The sequence below is a fragment of the Protopterus annectens genome, chromosome 1.part1, assembly GCF_019279795.1.
Source record: "Protopterus annectens isolate FY-2018-M chromosome 1.part1, PAN1.0, whole genome shotgun sequence".
NCBI classification, from domain to species: Eukaryota; Metazoa; Chordata; order Ceratodontiformes; family Protopteridae; genus Protopterus; species Protopterus annectens.
The window spans coordinates 106,319,581-106,342,325 of record NC_056726.1 but is presented as its reverse complement, the minus strand read 5'-3'; positions in this window follow the sequence as shown (position 1 = coordinate 106,342,325).

Genomic DNA, 22,745 nt, shown 5'->3' with positions numbered 1-22,745 from the left:
TGATATCAGTAGTATGTACCCTCTCAAGGAACATGAGTTCTATAGCTGTGCAAATCACTTACACATCTATAATATAAGTGGTCTGTACACTCCCATGAAAATTACTTCCATGGCTGTGCCAATGATTGACATGTCTGAGATATCAGTGGTCTGTACATTCCCAAGGAAAATTACTTCCATGGCTATGCCCATAATTCACATGCCTGTGATATCAGTGGTCTGTACACTCACAAGGAACATGACTTCCACGGCTGTTCCTATGATTCACATGTCTGTGATATCAGTGGTCTGTACACTCATAAGGAACATGCCTTCCATGGCTGTGCCCATGATTCACATGTCTGTGATATCAGTCATCTGTACACTCACAAGGAACATGACTTTCATGTTCACAGAGCACATGATTTGCACAGTCACAGAGGAAGTAATTAGCAGGCTCATGATGCTAGAGCTTTGGTTCATGCAGTACATACTGCTGTGCCTGATAAAGTATAGTTTGTAGTGATACAGGATTGCAGGATACAAAGTAAACTTTATTTGATCAATGTTCTTCATATGATTACTGCTGCAGTACCCTAAGCTGTATGGGTTTTTTCTTCCAAAGACATAATGGCTGATCAGCTTCCAAAGCTTCAGGATACCTTCCACATCCCCAAACCATTAACCAGCTGAAGCTGAGCTGACTTTACGTTTGGGCACCAAGTCCTTCAGAGCTTTTCTGCCACTAAAGAGAATGCTTCTTTCGGGGCTTATGAGCATCAACAGTCAGCTAATGCTATTCCATTGCTGGGCAGATAAGTTCCCTTTGGGGAAAAAAAAAACTTCCACTTTATTTTTTTGTGGCAGTCTTTTTTTGTATGGCCACATCTGACAGTGATGAGTGAATACTTCAGTGTGGAAGTGTGTCAAACTCCTTGGCCTGGTCAAGTTCTACAGGATGATAGTTTTGTCATCATTCATGCCCTCAAGGATTTCTTTGAGGACATCTAACAGATGTAATAGACATTGATGTAGCATTAACAACTCACAGATGTCTGTTGCCCACAGCTGGGATATTTGGAAAAGGTCCATGATGACATGTTGGTCTACCTCACAGATGAGGAGAGTCAGGATGTGTCTATACATGCATACATCAAGTGCTGTCTCCCCAAACTCATATGGATGCATGTTGATGTATACAATTCTGGGGGAACATAGTCCATCTGGAGGGGATGTTGAAGTGTGTATCCAACCATGTTAGGTAGGTGTATGTTCTGAGTCATGCTATATGTGATTTGTGAAATTGTCACAGCCCATTGATTCTGTGTGATAGGCCTGGATAAGGTAAGACAGTGCATGCTACCTATCTTGATCTGGCGTAAGGTTTGGATACAGTCTCCCACTTGGGTATCATTGAGAAACTCTCTCAGCTGGGGATTAAGCCTTACGTCATTAGATGGTTAACCAATTGGCTCACCAACAAAACACATACTGGGAAAGTTGGTGAATCAACCTCTGCCAGTAGAGCTGTCACCACTGGTGTACCTCAAGGATCCGTGCTGGGCCCTTTACTGTTTGGAATTTATTTCTCAACAGTCCAGGTTGAAGTATCCACCCTTTGGCTTACCAAGTTTGCTGATTATTACATATTGGGTGCAATCACTGAGTCTCCCACTTGGGTATCATTGAGAAACTCTCCCAGCTGGGGATTAAGCCTTACGTCATTAGATGGTTAACCAATTGGCTCACCAACAAAACACATACTGGGAAAGTTGGTGAATCAACCTCTGCCAGTAGAGCTGTCACCACTGGTGTACCTCAAGGATCCGTGCTGGGCCCTTTACTGTTTGGAATTTATTTCTCAACAGTCCAGGTTGAAGTATCCACCCTTTGGCTTACCAAGTTTGCTGATTATTACATATTGGGTGCAATCACTGAGTCTCCCACTTGGGTATCATTGAGAAACTCTCCCAGCTGGGGATTAAGCCTTACGTCATTAGATGGTTAACCAATTGGCTCACCAACAAAACACATACTGGGAAAGTTGGTGAATCAACCTCTGCCAGTAGAGCTGTCACCACTGGTGTACCTCAAGGATCTGTGCTGAGCACTTTACTGTTTGGAATCTATTTCTCAACAGTCCAGGTTGAAGTATCCACCCTTTGGCTTACCAAGTTTGCTGATTATTACATATTGGGTGCAATCACTGAGTCCACCAATGATGTTAACATGCCAAAGGAAGGGCTAACATAAGCAAACTATTGGTGCCAAAACGACACAGTCTACAAGTAAATGCAAAAATGTGTCATTATTTTGGCCTTTTGCAAAGTGGAATTCCCCGCTAATTACAGCATTGACAACACTCCCCCATGCTAAAATCCAGTGGTGCAAGACCTGAAAATACACCTAGAGAGCAAACTGAACTATAACCACCAAGTGTCCACAGTGGTATGGAAAGACTATGTCATGCACCTCATAAATCAGGCCATTGTGTCCAGATCTGAGAAAAGTATAACAGCATTGTACTCAAACCTCATCAGAACACTAATAGAGTGTAATGGTCCCTTTTGCATGTACCTCACCAGACACATGCAGCAGCTGGAGAGACCACAGAGTTTCTCACTAGGAAAATACAGGGCCTCCAATTCATGTCATGATGTATGTGGATAGACTGAAAGCCCTGTCACTGTAATCTGTATCGTATAGTATGAGGTGACTTGTGCCTGGCCTACAGGCCAGTCTCTTCCTTACCATGATGGGAATACTGCACATCTGCAAATCAGCTATAGCTGATGTCATCTGTAGAGTCTGGTGAAAGGAAGGTGGTAATAGCAGCGTCTCACATGTTGGTGCAAAATGTCTCTGTAATGTCAAGCAAATGCATAAACACACACACACACACACACACACACACACACACACACACACACACACACACACACACACACACACACACACACACACACAGATCCCAGTTGACTACAGTGAGAACAGAACCCCTACCTATCTAAGTACACAGACTATAGAACTCTGCATTTAAGGCAAGTGCCACCACTCATGTATTGACTTGGAGAGTGTCAGATGGTTTATAGGTGATGATATCAACAGTATTTGTTGAGGAGAAAATAGTAATAGCAGCGTCCCACATGCTGGTGTAAAATGCTCTCTCTAATGTCAAGCAAGTGGACAAACACACACACACACACACACACACACACACACACACACACACACACACACACACACACACACATGAGTTGACTGCAGTAAGAACAGAACCCCTACCTGTCTAAGTACAAAGGCTACAGAACTCTGTATTTTACACAAACACTATGGCACAAGTCTGATGTTTACAAGGCTGCAGGACAGCTTATAGTGGATGACATCAGTAATGGATGTTGGAGACAAGATTTTGGGAGGTCTGCATGAAATGAATGTTTAGGCATGTGCAAGTATCAAACTATTGGCAAGCCACATCATTGGAGTGGTAATTGTAAGTTACACAATTATGCTCTTCTGACTACATAGACACACACACATACACACTCATCTCCCAGTTGACAGCAGTGAGAACAGAACCCCCCACCTAGCTAAATACATAGACTACAGAGTTCAGCACTTTATGCATGTGCCACAGCACAAGACTGACTTTTACAAGGCTGCAGGACAACTTATAGTGGATGACATCAGCAGTGGATGTTGGAGAGAAGATTGGAGTCCTGCATGAAATGAATAGCTAACCATGTACAGCTGTCAAGATATTAAAGTTCTGTATTTTACCAGACTGATGAATGTGCCACATGTATTATTTGGTGCTTGTGTTTCCAATGTGCATGTATACTTTAACAGACAGCAGGTGCCCACATTACTATAAGTGTATTGGGAAATCTGAATGTGTATTGTCATTCTAACGATGTGCATGGTATATAAGACAACATTTGTCATTTAGTTATGCAATGTAATTGATATATTTTTGAGCAAGTACTGAGAGACCAGTTGCAGTGCATGGGGTAGGTAACAGATGGCTGCATTGTAAATATGTCTCCATTTCTTAGTGCCTTCATTTTGTTTGTTTCTACATGTAGTTTCAAGGCATGAACACTAAATTGACAGTAAACAGAAGTAATACATGCTATCATGCACTGCACTTTGCATAGTTCACCATCAAGCAGTGGGTTTGCGTGATGGTTGGCAAAGTGTTTGCACATGTGAAATACATATTTCTACTGCTTTCCCTGTTTGCATGTAGTTAAGCAGTGCACAAACACAAGCCTCATTGCTAAAATTTTGAGAGCACTCAGTACTGAGCATATGAAACACAGGTGCTGCTTAGCTGACTCTGTGGCCACAGGTGTAAATGCATTGATACATTTCTTTCTGAGCTGAGGTGATATAGGGTTCGAATCCAGGTGTATGTAATACTTTTACATAAGTAGTGATAATGCAATGAAATTATATTTTACACCACAGTCACCATGTGTGTTGAGGTAGCACAACTATCCCAGCAGAGTGCTGCCCCCTGGCATCTCAGATGCTCAGGTAAGAGCTGCCCTCTCCAAAGCAAGAAACACAGCATCAATGGGACCAGACGGTGTCCCGGGCTGCGTCCTACATGAACTCCAAGAAGAGCTAAACCCAAACCTGAAACTACGTTCAATCTCAGCCTTACTACAGGATATGTACCCAAAGAGTGGCGTACAGCAACAGTGGTCCCTCTCCACAAAGGTGGTGCTTCAACGGATCCTGGAAACTATCGCCCCATAAGTCTCACTAGCTTGGTCTGCAAAGCTATGGAAAGGATCATCATGGACCTTATAAATAAAGATATTGGGGACCTACAGACACTGGATCCTACCCAGTTCGGCTTTGTTAAGGGCAGATCCTGCCTCTTAAACCTGGTCGATTTCTTTGAAACAGTCACCAAGGCCATTGACAAGGGGAAGGTGGTCCACACAGCCTACCTGGACCTCGCAAAGGCCTTTGATACAATACCCCACTCGGGCATTATAGATAAGCTCACCAGCTTAAATATAAACCCCTATGTCTCTAGATGGGTTGCAAACTGGCTCAAGGACAGAACCCACATGGTTAGAATAGCTGGAGCCATGTCAGACTCCAAACCAGTTACAAGTGGTGTCCCACAAGGCTCAGTCCTGGGACCTCTCTTGTTCGGTATATATTTCTCGGAGGTACAGGCCAACATGGAAAGACTGTGGCTGACCAAGTTCGCAGATGACTGCAAACTGGGCGCCATAATAGACTCTCCAGCCGACACAAGCATCCTCCAAAAGGGCCTCAAAGAAACAGACAACTGGTGCCAGAGCCATGGCCTCAAGCTAAACACCAAAAAGTGTATAGTCATCCCCTTTGGCAAAAACAAAGTGCCCACAAATTACCACATAGGTGGCAATCCATTAAGTACAGAAGAAGTAATTAGGGACCTGGGGACCCAAGTTGATAGCAATCTCTCATTTGACAACCACGTGGCCAAAGTGGTTAGAAAAACATTTTATATAGCCCACCTAATCATGAAGGGATTCACATCTAGATCAGGGGAGGTCATCGTGCCTCTTTACTCATCCCTCATCAGGCCCATAATTGAGTACAATGCCCCTTTTGGGATGTACCTTACCAGACACCTGCAGCAACTGGAAAGACCCCAAAAGTACCTCACTAAGAGGATCAAGGGGCTCAAACAGATGACGTATGCTGCCTGGTTAAAGAAACTCCAGCTCTATTCAGTGGCATACCGCCTGCTCAGAGGCGATCTGTGCCTGATGTATAAAGCCATGTCCAACCCGGAATTAATGGACATGCTGCACCTCAGAAAATCCAAATCCCATCGAGCTACGCGCTCGAGGGACTTGAACCTCAGCACTGAAATAAATAGGACATGCTGGAGGGACAGATTCATAACCCAGAGGCTCCCTTCACTCTGGAATAAAATCCCAGTCCAGGTTAGGCAGAGTCCCTCATTGACTCTCTTCAAGAGGAATCTTGATGAGTGGATGGGAGATCGTAGGTCTACCCCGGGTATCACTTCTGTGTCACTGTTAGACAGAGGCACAGTATACTAACCTTGAAAAAGGGCATAGCAAAATTAATTTAAAATGGGTGGCGAAAGCCATACACACTCTGGCTAGGCTTATAAATGCCCTAGGGCAGATAGCCTAGTATGAACCTATGAACCTATGAACCTATGTTTAAGTGGCACTGTGTACTGATAACTGCACCACAGAAAAGCCATTCACTATTGTTTGGCATTGGTGCATGATGCCAAACTCTAAGCAATCATACAGTGAAGGGCTCAATTGTCTTTTTTGGTGCTTATGTGTTCTGTATGGTTGTGTGTGGTTCTATTTTTTGACCATATTATAGATGTTAAAATGAGGTAGATAGGAAATGGTGAAATGGGGACAAGCAGGGGGAAGAACAATGTGAAAACAATATAGGAATGTGCAGGAGGGACTTGGGAAAGAACCATAGCTATCCATTTCTTCAACAGTGTAAAATGAATATATGTACAGAATATTAGCTGAATTTGGACTGTCATCTCCACAAAGAGGGGTGACAGCAATGCAACCATGTTGTATTGCCAATTGGACCAAAGCAAGTGTGTCAAGAAACATGTGTGAAATGGAGAGCTATGCATGGGACTATATTTTTTTGTGGGACAGGTGCTTATTTTTTTAACCTCAGTAAGATAGGAATGCTGGGTAAGGGATATTAACATTTCTGGGTCAGGTAAGTGTGGTAGGTGAGGAAGCAAATGCAAACAAACAGGACAAACAAGACAAGACACAAGGATGGTGAGGGACATGAAAGTTTGGGGGACACCATGATTGGGGTGAGGGTGGGGACAACAAGAGCCCATGCCTGTAAAACTTGGGGGCAATGATAATCTAGTCCTCACCCACAGGACTGTCATTACCATCCTCTTAATTAGCTTGCTGTTGGAGTGCTTGGCATCTTCTCCTCTTATAGACTATGAGGGAGAGCAGCCTCATCATCTGGCATAGGAGTACAAGAATGGTGCGGTGCACAACTTTATTCACAAACTCTGGCATCTCCTTGAGGGTGATGAAATCCCCCCTCTGTCAGTACTCTTGGAGGGTACCAGAGCACCAGCTCCTGGGGTAGTGCTACCTGAGGGTGCAGGTTGTGCAGGGGAAGCAGACACAGTGCAACCAGGTTTGGTCCTAAATGTGCTGGGTATTGGTGCCAGAGACCATGGAGGGCAGGCAGGCTGGCCTACCTCACTGTGCTGTGAAGTATTTTGTGATTTTTTTACAGAAGAATGATGAGACATTTTGATGACACAAAAAATAAAAAAAAGAGTCAAGGGTTGCGGTGAGTGAAAAAAGAGAACATTAGTATCATCTTATGTGACATACAATGCATTATCAACTATTTTAAGTATACTTTCTTACAACTACAAACTATAATTATGGATTGATGAAAGTAATACTTGCAATGTGCTGATATTGCACATATTCTTGGTCCAATTATACAGATAAGAGTTAACAGCAGGGAATTTGTGCCACTTGTGCAGAATTTAATTTATGTAATATTATTAAAGAATTACAGTATTGTATAGTTGTTACTCTTGTTATTTGAACCCACAAGCTCTGATTACAGTCTTATACTTGACTCCTAAAGTTGGTTTGTGCTACAGACATATGCATGCATACTTGCTTTTATAGTTAGGATGTGCATGCTTACTTTGCTACTACTGTATAGAAAAGAAAATAATTTTTCTTTAACATTTAAAGCTACAATAATACTTTTCTTGTGCTGCATACATAACACTTGCTTCTGTCAGCCTGTCCAAATGATCTGCCTGGGCTTCTGTATTTGCAACTATTTCAGTATTAGCTGTGAAACGAAAAAAGGAGCATTATGCATACCAGTCTTGCCTATATTTAGCTTTCTATGTATTTTATGTTCTCTTTATTAGCATACTTATACAACTGTGGGCTGTCAATAGTTTGAAACTTATTCAACCACTGGTTGAGTGTATCCCTCTTGCACCATTTTAGGTCAATGAAATGGTGCCTACACTTTCTCCAGTGTGTGGAATGCCAGTCACTCTGGCTACAACCTTGGCCAGACTATTCCAAGCCTCAGACTTGCACTGAGAGCCAGAATAGTCACTCTGCAGAAGCCTTTGGCTGTGGAGCTTTACCAGACATCCAATAAATATTCTGGACTCCTCAGCAACCCACCTCTGTGCCCTAAATTGGTCACCTTCCCCTCTAACACCAGACATTTCTAATCCCAAAGCAGTGCAATAGTAAATAATGATTTCCCACCACTTCCTATTATCACATTTAATGGTAGTATGCAAACTCAAGAAATTATGCCAACAGCGCTTGCTCAATATTAAGTGGAGTGCAACAGTGCCAAACAGAGAGGAAAGCTGTAAGTGTTAGGTGATTTAACTTTGCTGACATTCACTGGGGTATACATGTCATGATTTGACAGATGTTTGTTTGGCTTTATACACTGTAAAATTGATTTTTACAGTGTGGGATTCAAACCAATACATAAGAGACAAAACATTTCTTCCACAGTGGTGATTTTCCATCTTTGCCACAGAAGAAGTGCTTCTCACATGTAGTCATGAATCATTTATCAATAGAGATGACAGACTGAGGTGTTAACCATATATGTGTGTGTGACCTGACAAGGTTCTCGTATATACATTAATTTGTGTATGAGTCTTGTTTAAGTGTGAAGGCCATCTGAGTCCAGATAACACAGTTATACTTACAGAAACATAGTAGAAAATATACCCAAAGTCATACATCTGAACTTTCAAAACACAGTAAGGGTGTCTTATCCCTCATACATATAATTCATATCAGCTCCACTAATTTATAATTATGTATAAAGTGTTATAAGTGATAGTTAATATAATGTAAAATGGAACAACAGTAAAAATGTCTGGAATTTCCTATATTAGAACGCACAACTGTCTGTATGGCTGCCCTACACTTGCACCAGTTGTCACTGGAATATTGAAATAGCACTTGGATATTTTCCTTTGCATTACTATAAACTGAACTGTCACAACAATAAAAATATTTTGCACTTCCTGTATTAGAACCCAGGACCATCCGTATTATAGTCCTATACTTACACCTGCTGCCACAGGAGTAGTTAAATAGTTCCATAATTCCCTATTCATGCCTAACTTCTTTGTGTTAACTGACAAGCAACGCTGCTTTGCATGTTTGTGCTGTGCCCAACAGAATTAATAGAATATATTTCTTTTTAAATTGTTTAAGGTGGAGGTGGGATTACATAAAGGATCAGCCCTGAGCCCTTTCTTATATGCAATGGTGATGGACAGGTTGACAGACGAGATCAGACATGAGTCCCCATGGACTATGATGTTTGCAGATGACATTGTGATTTGTAGCGAGAGTAGGGAACAGGTGGAGGAGACCCTGAAGAGAGGGAGATATGCTCTCGAGAGAAGAGGAATGAAGGTCAGCAGGACTAAGACAGAATATATGTGTGTGAATGAGAGGGAGGATAGAGGAATGGTGAGGATGCAAGGAGTAGAGGTGGTGAAGGTGGATGAGTTTAAATACTTGGGATCAATAGTTCAGAGTAATGGTGAGTGTGGAAGAGAGTTGAAGAAGAGAGTACAGGCAGGATGGAGTGGGTGGAGAAGAGTGTCAGGAGTGATTTGTGACAGACGAGTACCAGTAAGAGTGAAAGGGAAGGTCTACAAGAGGGTAGTGAGACCAGCTATGTTATATGGGTTGGGAGACAGTGGCACTGACAAAAAGGCAGGAGTTTGAGCTGGATGTGGCAGAGTTAAAGATGTTAAGATTTGCACTGTGTATGATGAGGGTGGACAGGATTAGGAATAAGTATATTAGATGGTCAGCCCAGGTTTGAAGGTTTGGAGACAAAGACAGAGAGGCAAGATTACATTGATTGGATATGTGCTGAGGAGGGATGCTGAGTATATTGGGAAAATATGCTAAGGATGAAGCTACCAGGTAACAGGAAAAGAGGAAGGACTAAGATAAGGTTTATGGATGTGGTGAGAGAGGACATGCAGGTGGTTGGTGTGGCAGAGCAAGATGCAGAGGACAGGAAGAAATGGAAACAGATGATCCGCTGTGGTGACCCCTAACGGGAACATCCGAAAGAAGATGATGATGATTTATTTTGAAATTTTTGACTGTCTGCTTCCTGTCTGCAGGTGTTCTGTCTGCTTTCTGTGTGGACCAGTAGTCCAGGTTTGCATAATGCTACGTGTCATGCAAATAAGATCTGCACAGCTAAGCATGACATTCATTGGATTTCTCCTTTCCCCTCTTTGCACTAAGCTGTGCACCATGCAAACACTGGGACTAAAAAAATAAAAAGGGAAAATTATGAGAAAGCAATAAAAGAAATCTATTAAATAAACAACACTACATAAATTTATGTTGGTACACATTACATATTTTCAAAGAGGTCTGGATTTGAACTCTCACGCCAATAAACGTTCAAAACACAGTATGGGTGTTTTATCCTTGTTTGCCACAGAAACAGCTTTGCAGCAAAGAATGAAAATCATTGTGCACACAAGCAACTGCAACATCATCCGCAGTATTAACAAAACATATGACAATTGTTTCTACATGTATTAATTTCAGATGTAGTGCACTGAGTGATCACACAGCCATTTATGACTGTTGCTTGAATACATGCAGCTCTTCCTTGTCTCTCTGTGTTTGTTGACATTCTTATCTTATCTGATCAGTAATCTGAGGCATGCAATTTGTAAGGCATTCTGTATCATTGTCCTTAAAATGTGTGAGGATATTAAACGGCAATAATATAAAGTTGTCAAGAAATGAAGGGGAGTCTGGGTGTTTCTGAACAGAAACTGTGAAAAGTATGCTGCCTACTTACATTTAAAACCTTGATACAATTAGTCCTACACTTTGAAAGTCTAACCTGGCTGACACATGGACTGGAGGTAAGGGAGTCTGGACTGTTGTTGTGTTTTCATTCTCCCTACCACTAATCATTCACAGTTGCAATCCATTAGCAACAAACACTGAGGGAGTGCCTGCACTATGTTTGCATCATTGACATGGAGACAAGTATTTGGGATTCATCAATTCTAATAAGTTCACACCTCATTTGCATCTTCACCATGCTCACAAGCATGAATCAACACAATAAAAAGGGAACCATGTAGTTAGAGAAACTGAAAGTGAGGAGATTTGTTTATGTGGATAACACAGAAGAAGATATTATTTTGGGATTCATTTGCACAGAAGACTACTGATCTTGATAAGGTATGCTGCTTTTCTCTTTATACTCTTCTATTGTTATTTCTGTGAAATATAAATATCCTATATTGTCAATGAAATAGGGGTGTTAGTCTTCTAGGATGGCCCATAGACACCCCTTTGGGTGTTCTGGCCACAGGTAGACTTGACTGGCAATTGCGTAAAATTGAATGTTCTGTGGTAAATGTGTAGACATGTTTTTTGGACAGTTGGGTTATGACATCTGAAAATGAGATGTGTCTCATTACTTTCTAACTTCTCTCTTTAATGATTTTCCACTACAGAAGTATGAGGCCAAACTGAGGACAGTTGGTGACCATCAGTACTTTTCAGAGGTATGAATATGTATATCTTTAATGCTTGAGGCCTATTACTTGATAGAGGACACGTGCTTTCACATAAATCTCTGCAGTCATATGTTAAAGTCATTGCTGTACAAATCACCCACCTTTTACTTACTTACTTTACCAAGAACAACATACAAGGATGTGCTATTAATTTGTATTATTACACAATTCTGTTTTAACACTCCAAGTTTAACACTTACCTTGTAAATCCATCAGTTGCTACAGTATTAGTCCAGGGTTGAGTTTGTCTGATGCTAGGAGTACACAGCCATAACATGAGTAGGTAAAGGTTGTAAGCATTGCCTGGCATCAATGTTACTATTTGTATGTGCATAGGAAGAAGGTTTTATCCCCTTAGGTGATGAGTGAGTGTGCTATGCATTACCTGTTAGCCAATATGAGGGCATATTGAGCACACCTACATCTGTCTACACCCACAGCAGGTGCTGGTTCCCCCCAACCCCTCACCTGCATGTGGCTGTGGTGACCTTGCTATTGGTGATGGGATGCATGCCCCTTCTGCCTTGTTCATCCTGCTGTAGCTTTTTTCTCAAGATGATGCTGTGAAGCATGGCACAGATGGTGAAGATTTCAGTACAGCTACATGGATTGTACTGCAGGGCTCCCCTAGATGTTTCTAGATAGTGGAACCAAGACTTCAGCAGCCCAAACACATACTCTATGAAATTTCTGGTTTGAGTGTGTGTGCCTCATTATGGCTTTCTTCAATGGGTGCATGTGCATTTCTGATGGGTGCCATCTGCTGCAATTTCAGTGCATAACCTGCATCCCTCAGTAAATGACCCTGTGGGTATCACACATAGTGAACATCTAATCCATTTGGGAGGTATGCCAGATATGTCAGTTGTGATAACTGCCTGGGTTGCCAGCACACACATTCAAAATGATTCCCTTAGCATTACACACTATTTGGCAGTTAATGGAGTAGACTTCATTTCTATTTTTGTAGACCCTTTCCTGTTCCCAAGGTGGTGCCTTGATTTCTATTTGTGCACAAACTATGCCCCCCAGTATTTCAGGGTAGTGTGTTATAGGCTAGACCTATTGCATATTTATGGTCCTGTCCTCTAGAGTACAGGGAAAATATATGTGGTCACTGGCATGTTGGAGCATAGCATTCAGGAATTGATGGGAGAATCCTAGATGCTGATGCCCATGACACCCCCATGATGTCCCCTGTTCATCTCTGAAAGGTTCCTGTAGCTAAAATTCTAAATGCTACACATATCTTTGTCTCCACCGGTATTGGTTTTTCTCGGTTTGCTCTGGTTCTTAGTTGAGGACAGCAGAGGTTGCAGAGTTTCTGTAGTGTGTCTCTATCTACTCTGAAGTACTCTACAATTTCACATCATGCAGATTGTGATAAGTTAACTGGGGTCTGAAAACTCTTCTCTTCTTAATCGTGGTCTATTAGCAGCAGCAGAAGCATAGACTTCAGCCTTTTGCAGATATGTATGAATTAGAGAAACAGCAGCCCCAAACTTTCTTTCTGTGTTGAGTCCTTTCTGTGGCTGTATTCCAATTAGTTTTTAAATTTGCAGGGAAAACCAGCACTGCATCTACATGGTTGCTTTATATCTAGTTGAATAGCTCCTCCATCTTGGATCAGTTGATTAGCATACAGTTCAGCTGCTTATGCTGTAATTAGCATGCCATGGAGTTTACTGTGGTTGTGCGGCTCTACAAATCATATAGAGCTGCTTACTGAATACAAAACAGTGCACTACCATATGCACATCATGCCGTGATGTGCACACAGTCTTAGTGGACTGTGGAGGGTTTATTGAATCTGCCTGAGTAATTTTTTTCAATCCCTCAGAAAACATCATGATTTATTACAACCAGAATTTCCTGAACCTACAGCTATTCCTCCTGGTTTTCTGTTTGGAACTTTGGAGGATGTTTTGTCACAGTCTGCAATTTCCCTAACAGTCATCTCCCCCCAAAAATAAGCAGACAGATTAAATAAGGTTCCTCAGTCTTTTAAGTTTTTATACACTAATCCCAGCCCTGATCTAGCAGCTATACATTTCTTAAACCCTGGTGCTGCTAAGCATTTTTTTAATAATAATCTCTCTCCTTCTGACAAGGATGGGAAGGCTTTTCATAAGTTTGGAGGAAAAGTGTATGCTTCTGCAACTCTTGTTTTTAGAATTCTCAACTGTCAGGTTCATATGTTGATGTTACTGTCTGCTTGTGAGAATATGAGGAATTGTTTGGCATCAGTTGCCTCTTGTGAGGAAAATCTGCTTTGTGTGATTTGGCTTCTACTGTTTCTCAAGTCACTACCCATTGTTTAAAATGTGTATAAGATTCTGCTGGTGTCACGTCCAGGGCTTCTGCTACTGGAATAGTTATGACGAGATATGTCTAGTTGTGTTCACAAAAGATCCCACAGGATGCCAAAAAATAAATTTTAAATTCTCCCCTGGATACAGAGCTAGTTTTTTTGGATCTTCTGTTGCACAAGTCATTAAAAAGCTGATTCAAGGGATCTTTCATTTTTAGCCCTCCATTTCCAAGTTTACCAAGGGATTCTATGCCCCCTCATCCAATTTTAGTAAAATACATACATACATACATACAAATATTTCAAACACCGGCATTAATGTCCTTCTAGCTTGCCAGTATACCAAAACACTTGTTCCTATAACAAATGTCCAGATTGTTCTTAAAAATGTCTAAACTAGTACTTGCTTTAATGTAATTTGGTAGTCTGTTCCATTCATCAGCTACTCTGTTAGAGAACCAGTTAGTACACTTCTCATCCCTATAAAATCTTCTACATAGGTTGTCTGATGATTCTCTAGTACTTTTTGATAACCTCAAACATTCCCAGAGGTAGTTGTCTCTATATGCCCTCTATACTTGAATAAGATATACTCTTAGATATCTATAAGAAACACTGTACAAGTTCAGATATTTTAGTCTTTCATAATAACTTAAATTTTCACATCCATGTCTGCCCTTGGCATATTTCCACTGTACTCTTTCCAGTTTACTCATGCTTGTTTTCTTATAGGGTTTCCATATTGTTATTCCATACTCAAGTTTGGGTTTACTGCAACTAAAAAACAATGACTTCATCATTTTTGATTTCCTAGACTTTATAAATCTTATTATACAGCCTGTAGTTCTATAACTATCTTTAACCAATTGGTTGATATGATTAGAAAAGCTCATAGGTGAATCTACCCATATAAACAGGTCTTTAAATGAGTCTACAGTTTCAATCACTGTGTGTTGTATTACATATTTACTTTTCACTTTATGTCTCCCAAATATCATATGCTTAGTTTTTGATGTATTTATCAGCATATTATCCTCCTGTGCCCAAATGGTCAATTTAGGCAAGTTATTTTGCAGACATGCCTTATCCGTAACACATGTAATCAGTTTACCCAATTTCAGGTCATCTGCATATAGATGGTAGAACACCTCAGATGAAAAAGTTATGTCTGAAAGATACAATCTAAACAAGTAAGGACCTAGGACAGAGCCCTTTGGGACACCCTGACTGTAACCAAGGAGTTCACCTATCCAGTTGCTGCATGATACTTGCCATGTCCTATGTGTAAGCCATGTAACTATCCATCTTATCAAGAGTACATCAATACCATGTTGTACTAATTTATTGATCAGTGTTTTCTGTATGACCTTATCAAATGCTGAAGTTAAATCTATATAAATTACATTATAGCACAGTCTTTCATTCATAGCTGTTATTATATTGTTATAGAACATCATGTTACAGGTGGCAATAGATCTGTTTTCAACTTGTATGCAGGCTGATATGTGGTTTCAAGTCACAACCTCTCCAGTTCTGGCAATAGTTTATCCAATATTACTTTCTCCATTATTTTTCCACAACATGAAAGTAGACATAAGGGTCTATAAGACTTTGGGTTTGTCCTACTCCCCTTTCTTTGAAGACAGGTTTAATAAGCACATGTCTCCAATCTTGAGGAATCTTCACATATTTATATGACCTAGTGAATAATAGATACAATGGTACCATAAGTTCTTGCTGAAGTGTTCTCAGGTCATTATTACTAATTCCGTCTCCTTCCTATGCTTTGCTTGGATCCAGTTTGTGCAGTTCTTTTTCAATATAATCTAATTTGATTCCAGTATCTGGGGTTATCTGGATGTCACTAGGGCAACTTATCACCCCTTTTGTGGAGTCAAACTGTTTTTCATAAGATTTTGCAACTATAGTTATAATCTGTTGTGTCTGAGAATAAATTTTAGAATCTGTACGCAGTTTATCAATTTATGTGTCTTTACTCCGTCCACATCTTATGTGTCTATAAAAAGGTATCCTTATTATGCTATCGTTATATAATATTTCTTCAAATTTTTCTTGATCTTGTCTCATGCTATGCTTAATCTGTTTGTACAGCTTGTTTATTTCAGTTTTCAAAGTTCAATCTGTCTTCCATTTCTTATATTTTTTGTCTCTCACTTTTATCAGATATCTTGTTCTTATGGAAATATATCCCCTTGATGTTGTATGCCTAGATCCTGATATTAAAGATTTTTTTTATTTTTTGCAATCAAACAATTTCTCTTTCAAAGCTTTTCTCATTCCATCTGCAGTTTTTCCACTGAACACCTCACTTCAATTAGTTTTACATAGTGACTATTTTGCTTCCATATAATCTGTAATTAACCTTCTGTGCATTAGTTTAGATTTCAGTTTGGCAGAATTATCTAGCAACAAATTAATCTTTATAACCCCATGATCACTGCCCATCAATGGTGGTAAAACTTGACTTGCAGTAACAGTAATTTCTTTGGGAACACAAACAATGTCTAGTATGTTCCGTCCCCTGATAGGTTTTCTTATAATTTGAAGCAATTTTAGTTCCTGAATATACATTGTGAATAATTTTCTTACTAACATTGTTGAAACAATATTATTCCAGTCAGTTTCTGGTAATTTTAAGTCCTCAGCTAATATTATTTTTCCCTCCTGTATTTCATGCAAGAAATGTATGAATTCCTCTAGGTCATCTACACTTGACTTTGGTGGTCTATACACTCCAAACAATTGTTATATGTTCCAGGGTTGTCTTTATTGTCACAGTTACACAGTCTGTAGCATTGATGTTATCACAGAACATGCAATAATCACAGGTCTCATAATTATCTTTAATCCATATCATAACACCTCCACCTGATTTTGTGTTAGAATGTCTGTTACAGTAAAAACATTTATACCCTGACAGAACTGGTTTCCAGTCATTGTTCTTTAACCATTTTTCACAAACAATAACATCAATGTTGTGGGAATGTAGCAAATTTTCCAATAAAAAATGTATTATTAATGCTCCTAGAATTAACAATCATCAGAGATGCATCAAATGTTGCAGTCTGTGAACTGTTAAATTTTTGACTTGGCAAAAATCCTGCCTAGTGTTTGTCAAATATTGCAAAATATCTTCTGCAAAAATTCTCTTTCCTGATCTTGACAAATGCAAGCCATCCTGCCTGAACACGTGTGCCCAAAACTAGGCTTGGATGCACTACACATTTCCATTTTTTAAAAAAGGATATTTTTTCCATGTAGGTATTTACCCAAAAAATCTTTTCATTCACAGTGGCCTGACTATCCTTTTTATAGGTGATTTGTGAAAAATATGTCCTAACACCAGTACAATCTATAATATCTAAGAGGGCTGTCAGTCCCCAACTAATAGTCAGAGAATCCTTCTGGATGACATCATTTGCACCAACATGAATAAAAATGGATCTGTGCTTCCTTACATTAAGGAGTTCCAAGGCTTGTCTCACATCTTCTATTTTTGCTCCTGGTAAGGATAACACTATTCAATGTTCATTATCCTCTCTGCAAATATAAGTATCAGTTCCTCTAATAATTGTAGTAAAAGGCAAAAACAGTCTTGGTAATTTACAGGTTAGCAGATGTTTAAAAAGCAGTGACAGGGAGATTCTAAAAAAAAGCAGGCACTTCCCATAACAAAGGATGGACTTTCCTCTCCCCTCTCACCCTGGAGGTCCTTTAATTCTTCCAGAAAATCGGAACCTACATTTTCTCTTTGATAACAGATTGTTTCAGACATACAGGTTCTGATTTTAATCCATCAAAGTTACAGATGGCAGCGAGAGTTTATTCTTCCTTTTCAGGAGATTACTTCACATCCATGAGGCCAAAATCTTTTTTTTCCTCCTGTCATCCAGCATATGCACCCAAGAGGGTGATTGAAGCTGCTACTCCTCCGCAGTTAGGAGAAGGATTTTTTTCATGGACGGTTGTTGTACCTTAATAAGAATACTCTTCACTGACAGTTCTGGACCTTTAGTTTCTGAACTGGTTTGTGAGAGTGCCCAAGGTCAAATTGCTGTCACTTCACAACTTGCTACCCCTTATTCCTCAGTTGAGTTTCCTAGTGACCTTAGATTTAAAAGATACACCTGATCACATTCTTACAAATCCATATTTCAGGTGTTTCTTGAGGTTTTGTGTGTCTGTATCACATTATCAGTTCATTGGCTTACTCTTTGGGCTACCTAATGCTCTAAGGGTGTTCACAAAGTGTCCTTCTTTTGTGATAGCCTACTACAGACTGCAAGATATTCACAATTTCCTTATTTGGATGACTTGTTTATCTTGCAGAGTTATTTTCAAAGTATCAGGAATCCCTCACTTGGGTAAGGGATCTCCTATGCAAGTTGGGATTCCAACAGAATATTAAGAAGGCTTTTCTGACACCTTCTCACAGGATTTGTTTTTCTGGGATGTCTGCTGGACACATCCGTTTAAAAAGCTTTTTCTTCCACAGGAAAACATAGATCTCTATTTAGATCTATTTCCGAGGTTTTCCAATCAGACTTGCATCTCATCAATGGAATTTCTCTGGATTCTGAGTCTCATGGCATCAATGACACTCCTGAGACCTCTTCTAAGAATCCACATAAAAAATCTTATGGTCCCAGCACCAACATCCCCTGACCTTTTATCATCTGACTCTAGGATTTGTGAAAATGGAGATTATGTGGTGGAGACACCAAATCTCTCAAAATCCAAAAATTAACTTGCTCCATTTGAACCAGTTCATCAGGCTGACTTGCAGTTTTTGAAATGGAAACTCATTGCTCTGACCTCTGTCAGAAGAGTATCTGAGATGCAGCTCTTATGGTGGGTCTCATTTTACCCAAAATATATGGTTTCTTTGAGAACTAATCCTTCTTTTATGCCTAAAGTGTCTTCTTCCCCGAACCTACAAGTGAGTGAGAAAGGTTGCTTCATACCTTGGATGTCCACAGACAACTCAGGTACTATCTTGAGAGAACAAAATCATTAATTTCTTGTAACTCTAAGAAGAAAGGACAACCTTTGTCAAAACAGAATATGTCCAAATGATTGCCTAATACTTTTACTTTTTGTTACTTTCACCACAACAATGCTATGATAGTCAGGGTCAAGGCTAATTTTACGAGGGCCTTGGCTTCTCCTTTGGCTTTTTTGGAAAGGGCTGGATTCTAGAAGTATTTTAGAAGGAGCTTCTTGGTCCTCTGTGCATACTTTTACAAAGCATAATAAACTAGATTTCTTTTCCAAGTCTAAAACAGCTTTGCTAAGACCATTCTCCAGGAGTTCCTGGACCTTATCCTTGCTCCGCTCAGTCTGTCTGAGCTATGGTAATCTACTCATGTAGATTAAGCTACTGCAGCGGTGATGAAATGAAGAACATTGTGCAGTGGTGTAAGCAAGCTTATCATAACAGTAAATGTTTAAATGATCACTGCTGCAGTAGCTGGTCCCCCAATCCCCTTTTTGTATGTTTTTAAGTCAGGATACAGGCACTTATTATTATTAATTATTATTATTATTATTATTGTTATTATTATCCTTCTCATGGCTTTAGCCATACATACTCTGTATTGGCATGAACGTTCTGAAGGGTATGGTGCCTGTCAAAGGAAAAACAACTTCAAAAAGATCAACACACGGCAGGTTCAGGTTAAGGCACTTTAATCTTGCAGCAAGGAGACAAAAACGTGCTAATACAGAGTTTGTCTAACTAGAATCAGGAAGTGAAGCCATTCTTATACATTTCTTACAAGACATTGCCTACTAAGCTGATGTAATAAATCACAAGTTCTTACAATATTATTTCATAGCAGCTGTTTGTCCATGATTTTCTGCTGGCACTATCAAGTTTATAAAAAACTTCTTAAGAAAAACAACGTGGCCTTGGAGACCACTGGTTAGATACAACTTCTCACTATATGATGTTACCATTCAAGGTACTATGGCTAATTCGAGCACAAAGCAAGCACAGATTATAGTTCATTTCTTCAAGCAGTCTTTGTTCAACTGTATCTATCTTTTCTGCATCTGTGCATGTTCTCATAACATGAACAGAGCTGATTGTTCAAGTTCAATAACATTATAGAAAACAGTATTGTTCTATTCATTATTTTCCTGACCTAGCAGATAATCACCTGCTTCTCAGTAAATTTCCAAAAAGGCATAAACATGAATTTTGCTGGTCAGAGAGCATCTTGCAGTTTCAGAAAGCATCTTGTAGTTTCATACAAAACTAAGCTGCACATAAAATAGAATGAAATGTGTTAACCCTTTTAGCTTCTAATAAGCACTAAACATATAGATTAATACATATTTTTCTGACATTTTCCCCATGTTAATACTTTTTATTCTATTTTCAAAAGCATAAACAGTTTGCTTCTTCTCCTAACCTCTTCCATTCAGAATTTGCAGTTAAGAGAGTCATTCAGTTTAAACTTATGAAAGTGTTTCATTTTTCAACAGTTCTTCAAATTCAGTACTTTGATACAAAGTCTCAGAAACTGACATGTCTATAAAATCTTTAATTAATCTTTTCATGCAGGGAATACCACAACAAACACACACTCCTAATAGGAGTAATCCCACACAAATGGCAATCAGGATGTTCATTAGGATGGTACCCCACCCTTCAAACAAATTCTGGAAAAAAATCCATCAGTGGGTCTGGGCCTGGTTTGGTCATGGCCGACACTTGCTGGATTACCTTGAGGTGGTCGTTTATCTCATGCTGGTTGTCAGGAATATACGAACAGCACTCCCCTTTTATTAAAGCGCAAGTACCACCTTTCGCCGCTAGGGTAAAGTCGAGAGCCATGAGGTATTGAAGCACCACAGTTCTCATAGCATTCAGTTCATCAGTTACTAATTCGAGAGCAGAAAAAGTTGCATTGCTCATTACTTCAAGAAGTTTGGACAGTTTTCTCAGCTCCCAAATCGATTTTACTGCGCCATATGCAGGGGCTATACCTGCCCACGATATAATAGTATCACTCAAGTCCATGTGTGTCAGTTTATCTTTGTTTTTCACAGAGTTATGGTTTCTCCAGCCTGCTTCAATTCGTCCCACTGGATTTTCAGGTTTTTTGATTGGATTTCCAGGTTTCTTGCTGACCTCTCTGACATTTTGAATTCTTCCCTGAGGCAAAACTGCAGTGTGTCATATGGCCGGAACCAGGTAACCCCAAAAAACAACTGCCAGACCAATTCTCAGGTAACCATTTGTATGCCTTTTTCCCACACACAAAATAACAATCCTCTACTTTAGTATTAATATATACTTGCCCTGCATGAATCATTTTTCTATCAATGATAGCTGTTTAAAAAGAACAGGATTATGTTGTACTTCACTAACTGTTTTGTGCATTTATTTAAGAAACGAGTCATAGTTTGTATCACAAATGGAACCTGTATTATTATCTTTGGTATAACATTTGTAAGGAACAGTCAAATTACAATTGCTCCAAACTACCTGAACAGTATAATTTTTGTAAAAACATACAATTCCCTTTTGTGCAACAGGCAGGTACAATGCTATTTTGTCTTGTGATTTCACAGTCGTAGTATAAAAAATCAAATTTTCCCAGGTCTCATTGACCCCTAGGGGGACAGCAGTCATTAATAATCCCCCATATGCTGTTGGTATAGCTGTACAAACTCAACAATATGAAACATTAAAAGTCTCAGCATACACATATTTAATCGCTTGGTAAGTGTTAAAGTTTGGATGCCAGTCTATGAGTAAAGCGTCACGTTTATTCAGTTCAGCTCGTGTGGCTGGAAAAAGGAAAGGCCACACCAAAAAGATTATTGTTATCGGTATAGTTAACAGAATGATCATGCAATACTTTTGAGGTTGTTCTGTATTCCTATTTGCTTCATATCTGGTCATTTTGTTCTTGTGTAACAGTAACAAGTTTTTTTTCCAGTTCAAAGTTTTTGACCAGTTTACAGTATGTCAGATGAATCCAGGATGCTCACTCTGCGATCTTGACTGCAGTGGGTGTTGACAGTAGCACTTGGTATGGCCCTTCCCACTTCAGTGACATCCAATTCTTCTTTTTGATGGCTTTCACCCAGACCCACGTGCCTGGGACTACTGCTGCTTCTGATGGTCTGGTTTGTTTTTTTATCTGAAACAGAATTTAACTGCAAAAGTTGTTTATTACTTAGTAATCATCTCATATATTCTGTGAGTGAACTGTCGGCCTCCTGGTCTGCAGGCATGAGAGGTTTCCACTGAGGTATATAGTATGCCCTCCCAAATAATTTTTCAAAAGGAGTTAACCCCTTTGCGTTTGGAACAGTTCTCATGCTCAACAGTGCTAGAGGCAGGCAGTACACCCAATTCTTTTGTGTCTCACTAATTAACTTCCTAAGTTTACTTTTCAAAACCCCATTATGCCTCTCTACTAGTCCTGCAGATTGCGGATGATATGCACAATGGTTCTTCAAGAAAATTCCAAAATATCAGTTCAACTGTTGTATAGTTTGATTTACAAAGTGTGTGCCATTGTCATTGTAGATCTTTTCCGGTATGCCAAATCTAGGAATAATTTCTCTAACAAGGACTTTTGCAACAGCAGCTGCATCTGGGTTTTTGGTCGGAAAAGCTTCCACCCATTTGGAAAACATATTTATAATGACAAGACAATACTTCTTATTTTTGCATTTGTTCAGTTCTATGAAATCCATACAGATAGTATGGGATGGGTACGGTGGTGCAGGAAAACTCCCTTGCTTAGGCTTCAGTGCCCC